Source organism: Dermacentor silvarum, chromosome 10, assembly GCF_013339745.2.
Source record: "Dermacentor silvarum isolate Dsil-2018 chromosome 10, BIME_Dsil_1.4, whole genome shotgun sequence".
NCBI classification, from domain to species: Eukaryota; Metazoa; Arthropoda; class Arachnida; order Ixodida; family Ixodidae; genus Dermacentor; species Dermacentor silvarum.
In genome coordinates, this window is record NC_051163.1 from 6,190,985 (window position 1) to 6,206,856 (window position 15,872).

Below are 15,872 nucleotides of genomic sequence, written 5' to 3' on the forward strand. Positions count from 1 at the left end.
TGGCACTCCTTAGATGGAACAAATACGGAGAAAAAAAGAAGGGTGGCGAGTTAGCTCTTGCAAGAGAAAACTAATGCACGAGTGAACGTTCGGTGCATAACATCACAAAAGAGACAAAGACGCCCCAAAACGATTATGGAACCATATAAGAGCAATCGGAGCTCCAACTAAATAGTCGCAATCGGCTATACCGGATGAAGACAGTAACATCTACGAAGGAGACGATACGCTGCAGTAACTCACAGACATTATTAGGGATAACTTCGGCACGAAAGAAAGCGCAGTTCAAACTCAAACAGATCCATCAACAACAGAGAAGCCTGAGAGACCAAAATTTAGCACAGAAAATGCTTACTGGAAAAAGCAGAAGAAAATGTCCCTAACAACACGCTCGCAGGGCCCGACGAAATCCCAATACAGTTAATAAAAAAAAAAACTCAGTCCAAAGAGCAAGACACTGCTGAGTAATGCCACAGAGCAAGTGATTACAACGGAGAAAATTCCAGTTGGATCAAGTGAAAGCAAGATGAACCTCATCTACAAAGGCAAAGGAGATAAGGATAAGACGATCTCGTACAGGCCAGTTACGGTAGCGTCGGTGATGTACAGAATTGCAATGCAAGCCATAAAATTAAAACTGTCGAAGTGGTTGGGAAAAAATGATGTTCTGCAAGATCTACAGAATAGGTTCAGACAAGGCAGACGCATTAGACGATGGTGTGTTCGTACTAGCTCATGTGCATATAGATTTCAGTAGCTCAGAAATGACCTTTAATGATATAGCACTTCTAGATATTAGAGGAGCCTGCGACAACGTAGACAGGGAATTGTTACGGGATATTCTTCAGCACGAGAAGGCATAGATAACGATTTCGTGGAGCTGCTGAGGGAGATATATAGAGACAACCAAGTACAAGTGGTACGGGAAGGTCGGAAAGGTAATGAAGTGGTGGGAATTCACCAAGGACTGAAGTAAGAATGTCCTCTGTCTCCATTGTTGTTCACGCTTTATGTTAAGGGCATAGAAAGACGACTGGAAAACAGCTAATTAGGGTTCGATTTATCCTACATGCGTAATGGACAAATGGTGCGACAGAAGGTCCCCGGACTGATGTATGCGGACGACATAGTGCTACTAAAGGACAATCCAAGAGAGTCACAGACAATTGCGAATATCTGTGGCAACGCACCGACAAATCTAGGCCTTAAGTTTAGCACAGAGAAATCGGGAGAGACGAGTAATCAGGTGGTGTCAATTCAACAGCAAGTCATACCCGTAGTCAAGCAATATAAGTACCTCGGGGTACACATAAACGAAGGAAAGAATTACTCAAGTGCCCACCAAGATAATCGGAAAATAAAGGGGAAGCGGAATGCAGCAATAACGAAACATAAAGCACTTTGGGGCTACATTAAATAGATGGTGTGTGGAATTTATAAATGAGTAATGGTGCCAGCGATAACGTTAGCAAATGTCATTCTGTGCTTAAAATCTGATACATTTTCGGGGTTGGAGGTTAACCACAGATCGGTAGGCCGGTTGGCTTTGCGGGCCTACGGTAGAACCCCAAGTGAGGCAGTGCAGGGTGACATGGGTTGGGCCTCTTTTGAAGTCAGAGACGCGCAGACCAAAATTATTTTTGAAGAAAGACTCAGGAACATGGATGAAAATAAGCGGGTGGCTAAAGTGCACAAGTGTATGTGCCTGAAAAGCGTGGACACAGAATGGAAGAAGAGGTCAAGGAAGTTGGCAACCAAGTACAGGATATCGCCATGTTTTGAGGCAACAACAACAATCGAAACTATAAATAGACAACCAGGAGTCACCAGAAAGAAAGAGAGAAACAAAGACAGTTAATTGGATGCAAAGAATGGAAACAAAAAAGACCATGGAGATTTACAAGAATGACAAGAACTTAGAAGGGGAAATATGTACGATAACACGAAACGCTTGGATATAAAGTGGACGAAAGAATCAAGCGGTCAGCAGTCGAGATAAGCAAGAGACGTTTAGAGTATTGGTGGGGGAAAATACAGGGAAGAGATTGATACGACCGAATCCGTTACAGGCATAGGGAGCGGTACAAGGTAGGTAGAGAAGTGTTGAGGAAAAGAAAAATAGATTGAGTAAATGTATACAAAACTGATAGAATGAAAAGCATGTATTATACCGGATGAACTCAAGTGGTCTCAGGTGACTATTTGCCACCACCCCGTGCGAAACGGGACGCAAATAAACCATAATCACAATTGAGTCGAGGTGGAGCGTTGATGGAAGAACGCTTCTAGAATAGAGGGGGTAGGAGCTGTTACAAAAATTGTAGCTTGTAACAACAGGGAAAGTGGCATGCTTGAAACACGACGAAGGTGCGGTTTCCAGCTCTATCCAGTGCACAGATGTTGAGCGGGCACTGGCCAATGATGGCAGCTGCATGGCGCGATCGATCGCGCTCTCCAGGATCAATATTCTCCACTGCTGTATCATCGGCTGAGTGGCTGAGAAGTAGAATCCTGGACTGCCATTCTGTTGGACGCACGTTCGAATGCTCGCGGCACAACGAGAACGTACATTTATTCTTAGTAATTTTCTAGCAAATTATTCTGAAATTGTAGCGGACATCAAAGCAACGAGGGGGAGTTAAGCCCACGACAGCTATCGCTATAAAAAAATGTTGCAGTTTCGCCCGAAAGGCGAAGCAATGATTGCGATAGCTAATTAGCATAGAGCTATTCGGAGTAGGGATAGTAGTTTTATCGGCTGCACAAACTTGGACACATTGGCTTACTAACTGAATTAACAATCGTGGTGCCAGCGCGCACAAGCAAACATGAATAGATCACACTGAATGACCACAGCCAACGACTGTCAAAACGCTGGCAGCAAGCGCAGGTTCGCGCGGTCTATCGCTTCAACGGAAACTGAGCGGCGAATGCACAGCGCATACAAAGGTCAGAGCCGTGTGGAGATAAGAGACGGTGCGGACGACCGGCATCCCCGGGCAAAGCGCAAAGGAGGAGTTGTTGGCAGAGGAGAAGCTTCCCCCCCCCTCCCTCCTCTTCCCGCTTTGTTGCTTTCGCGTGGGAGATTAAGTGGCAAGATACGCCTTTGGTGCCGGAGCACAGCGCCGCCCCGCCTCCCTCCCTCCCTCCCATACCCCCACGGTCTTTCGCGCGACGGTCACGCTTGCTTTCCGCCGAGCGTTCGCTCTCCGTGATAGCGCGGGGGGGGGGGGGGGGGGGGGGGGGGGCTTCGCCCTCCGTGATAGCGCGCGCATACGGCGCGCGGCGACGATTTTATCGCCCTTGAAATCTATGCGGAACCTCACGGCGACGGCGACGGCAGAAATCCGGTAGAAGTGTCCATATAATTGCTATCGCAATAAAACTACCGCATACCTCACCACCGGCTTTTACGCCGCGAATGCGACATGAGCAGCATTCCGACCGCCGCGTGAGTACACAGGTAACGCTGAACGCTCGAGGTAATCCATTCCATCAGACACATGACCCGCTGTGTCAACGACTCCTGTGCGCTTTGCTCTGCTTGTTACTCGGTGCGCCTGCTGCTTCACGTCTCGGTGGGGGCGGAGAAGTAGCGACCGCACAATGGTACGCACGAAGGCTGCTGAGATAATGGATGACGTCGTCGGAACGATTAAAAGCGTCGAAGCGACGGAGATCGCGAAGAAGTGCAAAAGTCTCCGGACAATGACCCGCGCAGCTGCGTTCCATGATGGGTTGAACACAATGTCTACGTGGAATTCTTCGGCAACGTTTAGAGGGTTTGAGTTTATTGAACGTAATCATGATGGGGTTACATATGGAGAAAGGTATACAGAAAGAGGTCCCTTAGTGTGAACACTGCAGTGGGACCTATTGTTAAAATATGCATAAAAAATAAAAAATAACAGAAGCAATTGCGAAATACAAGCATACAATACAAGCAAACAGAATCAATTACGAAATACAAGCAAACAATACATACAAATACAGGGAGCTGGCAAGAATAGGAAGTAACGAAAAGAAGAACTAATCAAAACTGAAAAACATATGCAAATAAGTACGTAAATAAGTGAATATAAGTGAATGCATAACGAAGTGTGACAGATGCAATCAGTAGAAATTGAACACTAATCAATCACACGACATGAGCTAACCGTATGAACATACGCGTAAATAAGGATACACGAAATGCGCTGGAGAGGAGAAATAAATTACGACAGCGATCGTCATATAAATCAACTGCTCATGAACAGGCGAACTGAACGTTTGAAAATAATTAATGAGGACGAGGTTTTAGCCCCCAAGGGTAGACTATTCCCCCATCTCGATGGCAGCGAAGCTTACGGTATTTTGTCCGTAATTAGTGCGAGCCCTAGGCTGTAAAACATTATTATTGTGGGAGAAACGCATTTTGTTAGAGTTAGTCATAAATTTATTTCCTTTAATATAAAGAAGACTTGGATTACGTACGATGCGGTAGGCCATAATGGATAAATTAAAGAAATTAATATTTGAAATAGGAAGGATACTTAATAAAGAATATAGTGGAGCCGAATGAGCGTGATATGTGCTGTGCGTTATAATACGGAGTGACTGTTTTTGGATATGTTCCATAGCGGGCATAAGTAAGTTTTATATGTAAGGCCCGGTGACTCGATACAATAGGTCAAATGACTATGAATGAACGCAATACAGAGAGAGTAGGGAGCGTGAAATATTGACGAGCATTGAGAAGAACACAAATCCCGTAGGCGGTTTTCCTTTTTGTTTGATTAATGTGCGCATTAAAGATTAATGAACAGTCAAGTTCGACACCGAGAAATGTGCATTGATTAGATGGGTATATTGCATAGTTATCGACATACACCGGGAGTAAGTTACACCGTTTTTTAGAAACTTTGTCTTAGATGGATTAATAACAAGCTTATTTTTATGGATCTGCAGATCACTGTTTAGCTGGGAAGTTAAGGCTATAATGGAGTCATTTGAAGTGAAAATAGTGGTGTCATCAGCATATCAATAGTGATGTCATCAGCATCAGCAATCTGATAGGTCATTAATGTAGCTGAGGAATAGAAGAGGTCCTAATATAGAGCCTTGTGGGACCCCTATATGTTGATATTCTTGGTGTCATATATAAAGCAGACAGTATGAGTACGATTAAGTAAGTAGTTAGAAATTAGTTCTCGCGGCGGGACAGTTATGCCATCAGAAGAAAGTTTGTCCAAAAGAATAGTATGATTGATCGAGTCAAAAGCTTGACTGAAGTTAATGAAGATTGATCCAAGGAACTTGCCGTCGTCAGTTGTGTTTCTGATGTTTTCAGTAAGTGCAGCCAACGCGAGATTACTGGAAAGCTCCTGTCGAAATCCAATAACTACTTCGTGGTGATAGAAGCCTACTTTCTGCACGATGTGAGGTTCACTGGTGTACACATATCGTGCAAAATAAGCCGCTACAATTGAAACAGGGCACAACTGGATCCTTTCTTGAACCCCTATATATTTATTTATTTATGAGGAGACTGAGGTATAGAGAATAGAGAGGAAGATGGAGATTTAAAGTTTCCAAAAGCCGTCGAACAAGCTAGATGTTGCTGGAGTCAACGTTTCAACAAGGGGCCTGACGAAGACTGGTCCTTCCAACAAAACGTTGGTTCCAAAGACTTGCCTTGTTCGACCACCAGTTGATTAGAAACAAACACTTTGCATATTTCCATTAAATAGACACCACAGAGGGCTAGTAAGTAAAGCTAGATTCGTAGATTACATTCCTGGAACCTTGCCGAAACCTAAGGCTTTCGTATAAGCCAGAAATTATGCAAGGGCGAGAGGCAGCTGGCGAGGTCACATTGATGCGCTCACACCCCTTTGCGCTTTAGCGGCGTCTGCTCTTGGATAGGTCATCTTTGTCCGTAAAAGAATATTACATTGCACTCAAAGAATAGCCTTAGTTACTCACCTTAGTTACATTCCAGAACTTTTCTTGCCTGAATACCGCACTCAATATATGCGAGAATATTGTGAAATTCCTGACGTCACGTTGCCGTCATGAATGACACGATCTGTCAGCGGAATTCGAAAAACAGAAAAAAGGAAGGTCTCGCTTCTGCAGCGACCGCCAAGCACGCGGATCCATGATGAGAGTCTGCTGAAGGAGCCTACTTTCTGCACGATGCGAGGTTGCATTCATGTTTTTTGCTGGTATACGCCCAACCCACCTCGAATAAAATGATAATAAGAAGGAAGTGAAGTTTTGAAGCATCAGTCAGTTTATAATGCCGCTCTTTGTCATCTAAACGAAACTTGGAGCAGAGAGAAGAGTCCCCTTTCTCTTCAAGTTTTGATTATGCAGATTCTATGTACTACGAATAAAGAGACAGCACCCGAAGCGAAATCGCATCGAAGGTCGGCAGGCAGAAACAGATAGCCGCAACCGACTTTTGTTGCCATCACGTGCACCCATGTTATAACCACGTCGAGGCTGAAAGACGCACAGAAACAAAACAAAAGGCGGAAGTAGGGACCGACAGACACGGTCTGAAAGCGCCGCTACCATTATGCCCTGAACCATAGCCAAGTAGGCCACTTCCTTTGTCTGATAGAGACATTTCTTTCTTTCTTTCTTTCTTTCTTTCTTTCTTTCTTTCTTTCTTTCTTTCTTTCTTTCTTTCTTTCTTTCTTTCTTTCTTTCTTTCTTTCTTTCTTTCTTTCTTTCTTTCTTTCTTTCTTTCTTTCTTTCTTTCTTTCTTTCTTTCTTGCGGCGTCGACAGTCAGTCGCCGTTCGTTTCCGAGGCTGTGAGAACTTCACCGAAGTTTGCTGATCGCGAAGCGCTGACTGCAAAAGTGTGATAACCACTCCACAAAATATATTATTAGCGAAGGAGAAACGATAAGCAAGCACCTATATAGAGCGAGGAACAATCCAATGTCAATGAGACGAAACAGCCTAGCGGTATAGCAGCGTGATGAACCGGTGCGGCTTAACCTTATAGTTCCATTAGATCTTGACGATATATCTTTGCCGGGCAATGAGACCGGACTAATACGCTGTTTTTGTAAAGCGCCGAACGCATATCTTTATAGAGCAACCAGTTTTATTATTTGGCAGCGGTTTAAACGACGGCGATAGTCAAACCTTTTAGAGCAAGTATATACTCATTAGTATATCACTTGATTGGTCTCGGATTGCGTTCGACGTTTTCAGTTTGGTACAGAGTGTTTTTAGCGAGTATCTCACCGCAAGGACACTTCTATGGGGCTCAAAGTGATACCGTACGTGCCTCTGTATGCCGGCTGTCCTTCGACTGACGATCCGGTGTTTTGCAGACGAAAATGTCTCGGCGTCGGCTCGCTCGCACCTCCGCGATCAGGTCGTGCAGAAGGCCGAAACTAGCGCGTACAAAACGCAACGCACGTGCCCTTCCTCGTCATGCAAACAGTTGATTACTATTATTATCATCGTTATTACCATCCATCATGTAGCGTGCACCGCGGGTTTGTTTTGTTACACCTCGCCTGAGACTTTCTCATTGAGACTGTCCCACTCGGTAGTTTGCCCGTGTTCCTTAAGAGCGTTTGCGTGTAGTACATATATCCGACCTTCTGCGGGACAACAATATTGCCATGTTTCACAAAGGCGCCCAGAGTCAAGCTCTTCTTGTAATTGCCGTTTCTATTTTCGCCTTCTTCGTGACTGCGTACGTACCGTACTTACTTTTCTTTTTTTCGACGTTGTCTGCTCGCCACTGGTTTCGCTGCCGTCTGTTTTTCTTCGTTCCTCCACGCGTCACACCGTCGTCTGTTATTGCGCGCCGACCGGAAACTGAAAGTGGTCGACAACAAACTCTCTCAATCGCACCTCATTACGAGTCTATCCGTCACTGCTCCGAATCGCAGTGCGCGCTTCAAGAAAAACCACCATTGTAAGGACGGAACACCTGTGTGTACGACTGCGTTTCATTTATTTATTTCTTTTTTGTTCATTCCATGCTGTTCGTCCCCGGCAAAGCTCGTCGGTAGCGAGACCTTGCGAGCAGACGGCCTCGGCAAGGACGACCGGCAGAGCTGCGCCAAGAAGACGGCACGCCGCAGCCGCAAAAAAATAACAACGCACCAGCAACGGAAAAAAGCTAGCGGCGGCCGCGAATCGTTTGGAAAGCACGACCGAGAGGCACACGCGTTGAGTCAACACACGACCTAAGAGAACATCGGAACAGATAACCGTCCACAGAATCGCTGTCAACTAACTACTCATCTCTGGTTTGGGATTGAAAAATGAATGTACATGCGCATTGAAGCTCGTACCTCTGCATATGCAGCTGTCACACACACACACACACACACACACACACACACGTACATATACATCTGAAATATAAGGCCTATTTTTCAAACGAGTCGTTTTCTGTACTACAAAACAGTGCGCTTCCTCGGCTTGCGGCTCGCGACAGCAGTACGCAATGCTCGATGTGTAGCATTTCTTGGCGCAAGGGCCAGATATGAATGAATGAGTTTATTTTCCATAAAAATAATTCTACTCGTATGGTGGGGTTCGCAGTAAAAAGTTGCGCGCAGGCAACTTGACCAGCCAAAACCCATGAAAGGCAACAGAAGGCAGCAGGCACTCGCATGTGAGTACGCAGGTGGGTAGGCGTCAATTTACAAAAATGTATGCGTACAAAAGGGAAGTAGTACATATTAATAATTAGAAAACCAAATAGTCGGTAATTTATACATGAGCATTATAGATTAGCCAAAGCGTCGTTACGGTACAAAAACTGAAAAAAGAAAGAAAGCGTAATACAGCACTATATTCAGTGCAATACAAGCTAATATATATATATATATATATATAATATATATATATATATATATATATATATATATATAATATATATTAATTTGTATTGCACTGAATATAGTGCTGTATTACGTTTGATGTGACTCTTGATGAAGGCCGGACCCCGGCCGAAACGTCAGTAAAGTCTTGTTTATGTTTTTCCTACGTGCTTCTATTTTTTGAACTACTTCTGTGCCGGCTCCTGTTACTCTTTACTTCAAGTGAATCCCCCCCCCCCACCGTCGGTGCGCCACTGATGCGATATATATATAATATATATATATATATACCTCCACCAATTGTAAAGGGGTGTACTGAACAATTCAGATGGTAGCGTCTGTCGTAACCGATCAGGCAGGTGACGCAGAGCAGGAACAGCTACAGCTGGTTGCTCAGGACCAAGACAGGAGTGGTAACAATACATCAACATACAGCAAGCAGTCAACGGAACAATAGTATACAGCGATACAGTGATATACGCCCTATTGTTGAAAATATTCGGACACAAGTGCAGAAAACTGCTCACGAGTCCCTGCGTTTACAATGTTTGCAGGGAGACAATTCCAGTCACGTGCTGTGGAAAGGAAGAATGAGTATTTGTAGCAATTCTTGTGAAATCTATTTTCCTTAACGTGCCTACTATGTTTATTTCGCACTATGCGGGTCTTAGATTCATTTATGTAGCGAGACTTATCAACAAGTAGCAGCTCATTAATGATTAAATAGAAAAAGCTAAGTCGTTTCTCCTTCCTCCTGACATTAAGTAGGGGCAGGTTTGCCCTCACGTAAAGTGGTGTTACGGCGTCTTGCCGGCGGTATCGTGAATAAATAAACCGCAATGCACGTCTTTGAACTTGCTCTAGTTTTGACACTGAATCTTTACAATACGGATCCCACCTGGTTGCCCGAACGGCTCACACTCGTGCTAAGCACTGGCGATCCGGCTGGCCTTGTACTTGTGCTCTTCTTCTTCATTACAATATATATATAAAAGAAAGCTCAGTAAGCAATTCGAAGAATTAGTTTGACTGGAAGTAGGTCTATTTCTCGTAAGGCGAGGTTAGTGAGTAAAGTCGCAAGCGTATGTCGAAGCATTTGTTGACCGTAATTCGGTCTTGAGTGCGAGTGCGGAATGTTCCATTGTTCAGGTGTCCTAGTGTCATAGACTGCAACATCTTTATGTAGACGAGCTATATTTGGAATTCCTTGGCACGTAACCCCCCCCCCCTTTTTTTTTTTTTTTTTTTTGTAAGGAATACTGTTTACTGCGTTCTTGAGCTCCTTGCGATACGTCAGTGCCAAACGATGCTGAAAGAGATTTTGTATTCTAAGTAGATTAAATTTTGTGAACAGTGGCTGAGTAGGAGCACAGTACGGCTTATTACATATCAAGCGTATTATCTTTTTCTGCAATACAGAGAGAGAGAGAGAGAGAAAGCGAAGAGAGGAAAGGCAGGGAGGTCCACCAGATGGACGTCCGCTTTGCTACCCTACACAAGGGGTAAATTGGTTTCGCGTTCCGGCAACAGCCATGCATTTTGTTTCGAGCGATGGCTGGATTTTGATTCGAGCGAACAGGGAGACGTCGTCCCTGTGCTGATGTACTCCGCCGGGGTGTCAGCTGTGGCAGCGCGGAAGCCTCCGAAGAAAACGCGACGCTCGTGGGTGCGCCCGTGCCTCCGCTCGCGTGAAGTGACCGGCCACGCAAGCCGCCTCCTGCCCGAACTTTGTGCGCATGACAACGAGTATTATCGAGAGAGAGCAAGTCGTAATTTCTAGTTCGCATTGCGTATTATTCGGTGCATAATATTAAAGCAAAGCTGTTCACCCGCTGTTCACCTTTGGGTGGCGTGCTCATCCAGCGAACGGCAGCTGGAAAAAGGGTTTGTGTTGTGCTTTCTTTTCCTGCTGTTTAGCTTCCAGTGAATGCGACCGCGTATATTCGACACGTTGCTGCAACTGCTGCGTCCCAGAATCACAAGACAAGACACCAATTACCGGCCTGAAGGGAAAAGGGGAATAAAAAGAGGAAGAGAGTGAGCATTGTGTGTGCAGCGAAGCACCATGACACCGAAGTCAAGTCCCATAGCTGGTGATGTGCGTTGAATACATCTCACACGAACCAAGGGCCAGTGGTCGTTGCGTGAATACGAGACTGCGGGTGAGCCATGGGGTTTACTCGAGACTTGAAAGCACTGGATTAAGAGCATCCAATACTTGCACTGCACTTCGCGCTGACGGAGTATGCAGCTTGCTTAAGAGTATACGAAGGGTATTCATAAGGCGTATATTAGTTTTTGATGCCGTGTCTCATACTCGACAGCAGTAATTTAAATGACTTAGGAATAAAGTATTGTAAGTTAGTATTTTAATTTTCCGTGGAAGATAATTAAGGCAGTACACTGCGCCTACGACTTGGGACAGTTTTGTAGCGAGGAAGTCGTAATTGGTGTTTCACGTCATATGCTCATCAAAGAAGACACCCAGCGTTTTTATTGTTTTTGGAATTTCAATTCTTGAGCCCCCTATAAGTAAATCTGTTGTTGGTGTGATTTTCTTATATTTTAGCTTGAAACAACACTGCTTTAGTTTTGTTAGCATTAATTTTAAAGCCGTTTTCAACAGACCATTCGTGGACTTTCCTTAGAACAAAGTTGGCTGTCGCTATGAGGATATGTGCATCGTTTGCACAGTGGTGTCGTTAGCGTTGATAACATATTTTGTGTTAGGATCAATATTGATGATGATAAAATGTATTTATTGAGGGATGGCTCGAATGCCTATTATGTGGAATAGGAAGGGGAGCGGATCAATATTGACTAAGTCATTTACGTAGAAATTAAAGAGAATGGGTCTCAAGATGCTTCCTTGCGGACGGCCAACCTTGGTCAAATCTAACCTTGGTCAACCTTGGTCAATATGGCAGAAGTACAGTGCGTATACACCTTTGCGTGTTCGTCATCGTCGATGAAACCGGGCACGCTCTCTCTGCGTTGGCCAGCCGCGGTATCTGTTGACAACTTGGCCGTGTTGTGTTTGTACAGTGTCCCAACAAACGTTAGTCAAACTGTTCACTCAAGAAGAAAAGATCAAGAAAAAAAATGTCGCAGTTTCACCTGAAAGGCGAAGCATCAATTGCGATAGCAAATTTGTAGAGAGCGATACGGAGTAATGATATTAGCTTTATCAGCTGTATAAACTTGGACATGCAGCAGCACCGGCAACACGCAGAACTGTTGTCGACGCCGTCGGCTTTTTGCCCGCGTTCGCTCAAAACGCGTGCGGCGTTGGTGACTGTTGCCGGAGCCTCTGATATAAATAGGCACTTAGTGCCGCAGCTAAACGTCGCCTCCCTTCTCTCCCCCTCCCCCCCTCCCCCACGGCCTCTCGCGCGTCGGAAGAAGGCGCGTTTGCTCTACATATATGGTGATTGTAAAAGAGGAAAGAGACGCCTACTTCTGCAGCCCTTAAGCGAGCAAGGCGCAGAACGCGCGTTTGTTCTCCGCCGTGCGTTCATTCCCCGTGAAAGCGCGCGCCCCTCGCGCCCTTTCACTCGCACATACAGCGTTCGGCGCGCGGCGACGATTTCATTCCATTGACGTCATACGGAACCTCACGGCGACGGCGACGCCGACGGCAGAAATCTGCTTTTGAGTGTCCATATAATTGCTATCGCAATAAAACACGGCGCGAGGTATATAGTACATTCATAAAGACCTACGGCGTTCGGTCGTCAGACGTGTGACAACAGCACACCGTAGGTTTTATAATTGTACCTTGCACCGTGTGTTTTTAATCGGTTAGGTTAGCTGGAACACACGGTTAAGTGCATGGCGTCGCGTACCGCGCTTCCTTCCGCACTGCGCGACTGGCATGAAACATTGTCAGAAAAACGGCAGCAATGTCGTGGCGTCAGTGTACGAACATTTTAACATATATGCATAGAGAGTGAATGTATTTGGGGATTTTCAGCCTGCTATCATTTTCTCTAACCTGTACTAACCTGTACAGTACCCAGAGCAGCCAAGCTACTTTCATTCGAAATAGTGACTAACAGTAGTAGTAGCGATGATGTTAGAAGGGCCTTGCAAGACATGACCAGGGGAAAAGCTGCTGGAGAAGATGGAATAACAGACGATTTAACCAAAGATGGAGGAGATATCATGCTTGAAAAGCTAGCGGCCCTATATATACGCAATGCCTCACGACCTCAAGTGTACCAGAAAGCTGGAAAAACGCCAACATTATACTCATCCACTAGAATGGAGACGTTAAAGAATTGAAGAATTACACACCCATTAGCTTGCTCTCAGTATTGTATAAAATATTCACCAAGGTAATTTCGAATAGACTCAGCGTAACACTTGACTTCAATCAACCAATAGAACAGGCTGGCTTCAGGAAGGGATATTCTACGATGGATCATATCCATGTCATCAACCACGTAATAGAGAAATCTGCGGAGTACAATCAACCTCTCTATATGGCTTTCATAGAGTATGAAAAAACATTTGATTCAGTACAGATAGCAGCAGTCATAGAGCCATTGCGTAATCAAGGAGTACATGAGGATCGAATCCCGGCTGCGGCGGCCGCATTTCGATGGAGGCGAAATGCAAAAACGCCCGTGTGCTTGCATTGTAGTCCACGTTAAAGAACCCCCGGTGGTCAAAATTAATCTGGAGCCCTTCACTACGGCGTACCTCATAATCACAACTGGTTTTGGCACGTAAAACCCCAGCAAGAAGAAGAAGAAGGAGTACAGGAGGCACATGTGAATATCTCAATTGGCAAATATCTACAAGGATTCCACAGCTACCTTGGTTCTCCACAAGAAAAGTAGAAAGTTACCTATCAAGAAAGGGGTCAGGCAAGGAGACACAATCTCTCCAATGCTATTCACTGCATGCTTAGAAAAAGTATTCAAGCTCTTAGACAGGGAAGGCTTAGGAGTGAGGATCAACGCCGAATATCTCAACAACCTTCGGTTTGCAGATTACATTGTCCTATTCAGCAACAATGGGGACGAATTACAGCAAATGATTGAGGACCTTAATAGAGAAAGTGTAAGAGTGGGGTTGATGATTAATATGCAGAAGATAAAGATCATGTTCAATAGCCTGGCAAGGGAACAAGAATTCAGGATCGCTAGTCAGCCTCTAGAGTCTGTAAAGGAGTACGTTTATCTAGGTCAATTACTCACAGGGGACCCTGATCAAGAGAAAGAAATTTACAGAAGAATAAAATTGGGCTGGAGTGCATACGGCAGGCATTACCACATCCTGACTGGGAGCTTACCACTGTCGTTGAAAAGAAAAGTGTACAATCATTGTATTCTACCGGTGCTAACATATATGGGACAGAAACTTGGAGGTTAACAAAGAAGCTCGAGAACACGTTAAGGACGGAACAAAGAGCGATGAAACGAAAAATGTTAGGCCTAACGTTAAGAGACAGAAAGAGAGCGGTGTGAATCAGAGAGCAAACGGGGATAGCCGATATTCTAATTGACATTAAGAGAAAGAAATGGAGCTGGGTAAGCCATATAATGCGTAGGATGGATAACCGGTGGACCATTAGAGTTACAGAATGGATACCAAGAGAAGGGAAGCGCAGTCGAGGTCGGCAGAAAACCAGATGGGATGATGAAGTTAGGAAATTTGCAGGCGCAAGTTGGAATACGCTAGCGCAAGACAGGGGGAATTGGAGATCGCAGGGAGAGGCCTTCGTCCTGCAGTGAACATAACTATAGGATGATGATGATAACTTTTTCTATATTATCGAAAAGTAACATTGCCAGTATTACGCCTAACGGAGTTACCTATATTAGATGCGAGAGCATCTTATGCTCGGGGCAGTGTCTGTTCTGCGGCGTCCGCACCCATACTGCGCCCGCACCCAACTGTTGGACCGGTGGACCCTTGAAAAAGGTAGGTCCACCGACCGAAACTGTTGGGTAAATAATAAACCTAAGATAACCGCAAAGTTGTGCTTCTGATTTGCCTATATATATATATATATATATATATATATATATATATATATATAGCTGTAGCTGTTCCTGCTCTGCGTCACCTGCCTGATCGGTTACGAACAGACGCTACCATCTGAATTGTTCAGTACACCCCTTTACAATTGGTGGAGGTATATATATATATATATATATATATATATATATATATATAGCGCTCCGAATTAATTTTGACCACCTGGCATTCTTTAACGTACACGGTACACGGAGGTTCTTGCATTTTGCCCCCATAGTGTATTATATATATAAAATAAACGCCGCGACTTCGACAGACTATCATTGCATATATCAAGTCCCAAATCAACGCAGGGGCTACGACACACGCTAGCTGAAGCTCACGCGTTGTGCTCCGGATTAATTTTGACTACGTGGGGGCCCTTTTTAATCCGCGCCACTAGGGATGCGCCAGCCGCCGCTGGGAGTCGACCCTGACACCTCGTTCTCACCAGCAAAATGCCACACACTCGGGATCGAGCTCACACGAGTGGAGAATGTGGCGCGTGAGCGAGGAGTGCGAGGCTGCCTAACCACCGATGTCCTTCATCGGAGAGGCATTCGCGACGAGGATTTTCTTTCATTTCGCGTTAGTTTTTACGCGAGTGCTGCATTTCGACGAATGGAACTGCAGCTTTGGACGGGAAGGCGAAATAGCTGCGACCGAAAGAAAATCACGCAAACGAGTGATAAATGCTCACATTTAGGACAAAACAGCAAGAAATCAAGGAAGGCTGCAAACATCAAGAGTGGCAAAAAATACAGGAAAAAGACGGGGAACCCCGCGGCAGGGATTTAAAGCATCTTTGGAATGCAGCAATAACGATCGTGTCGCTGCAGCTTGCCAGAAAAATAAAATAAGGACCGCGCACTACACGTTACCCACTGACGAGTAAGCCTTTGCTTCGACATTGCAGCGTTTACTTTTTGTTCGAATCGATGCGGAAAAAAGCGGGCAAATTGTGAAAAACTGCTACCTTCGAAGTCATTGGCTTCATTGTTA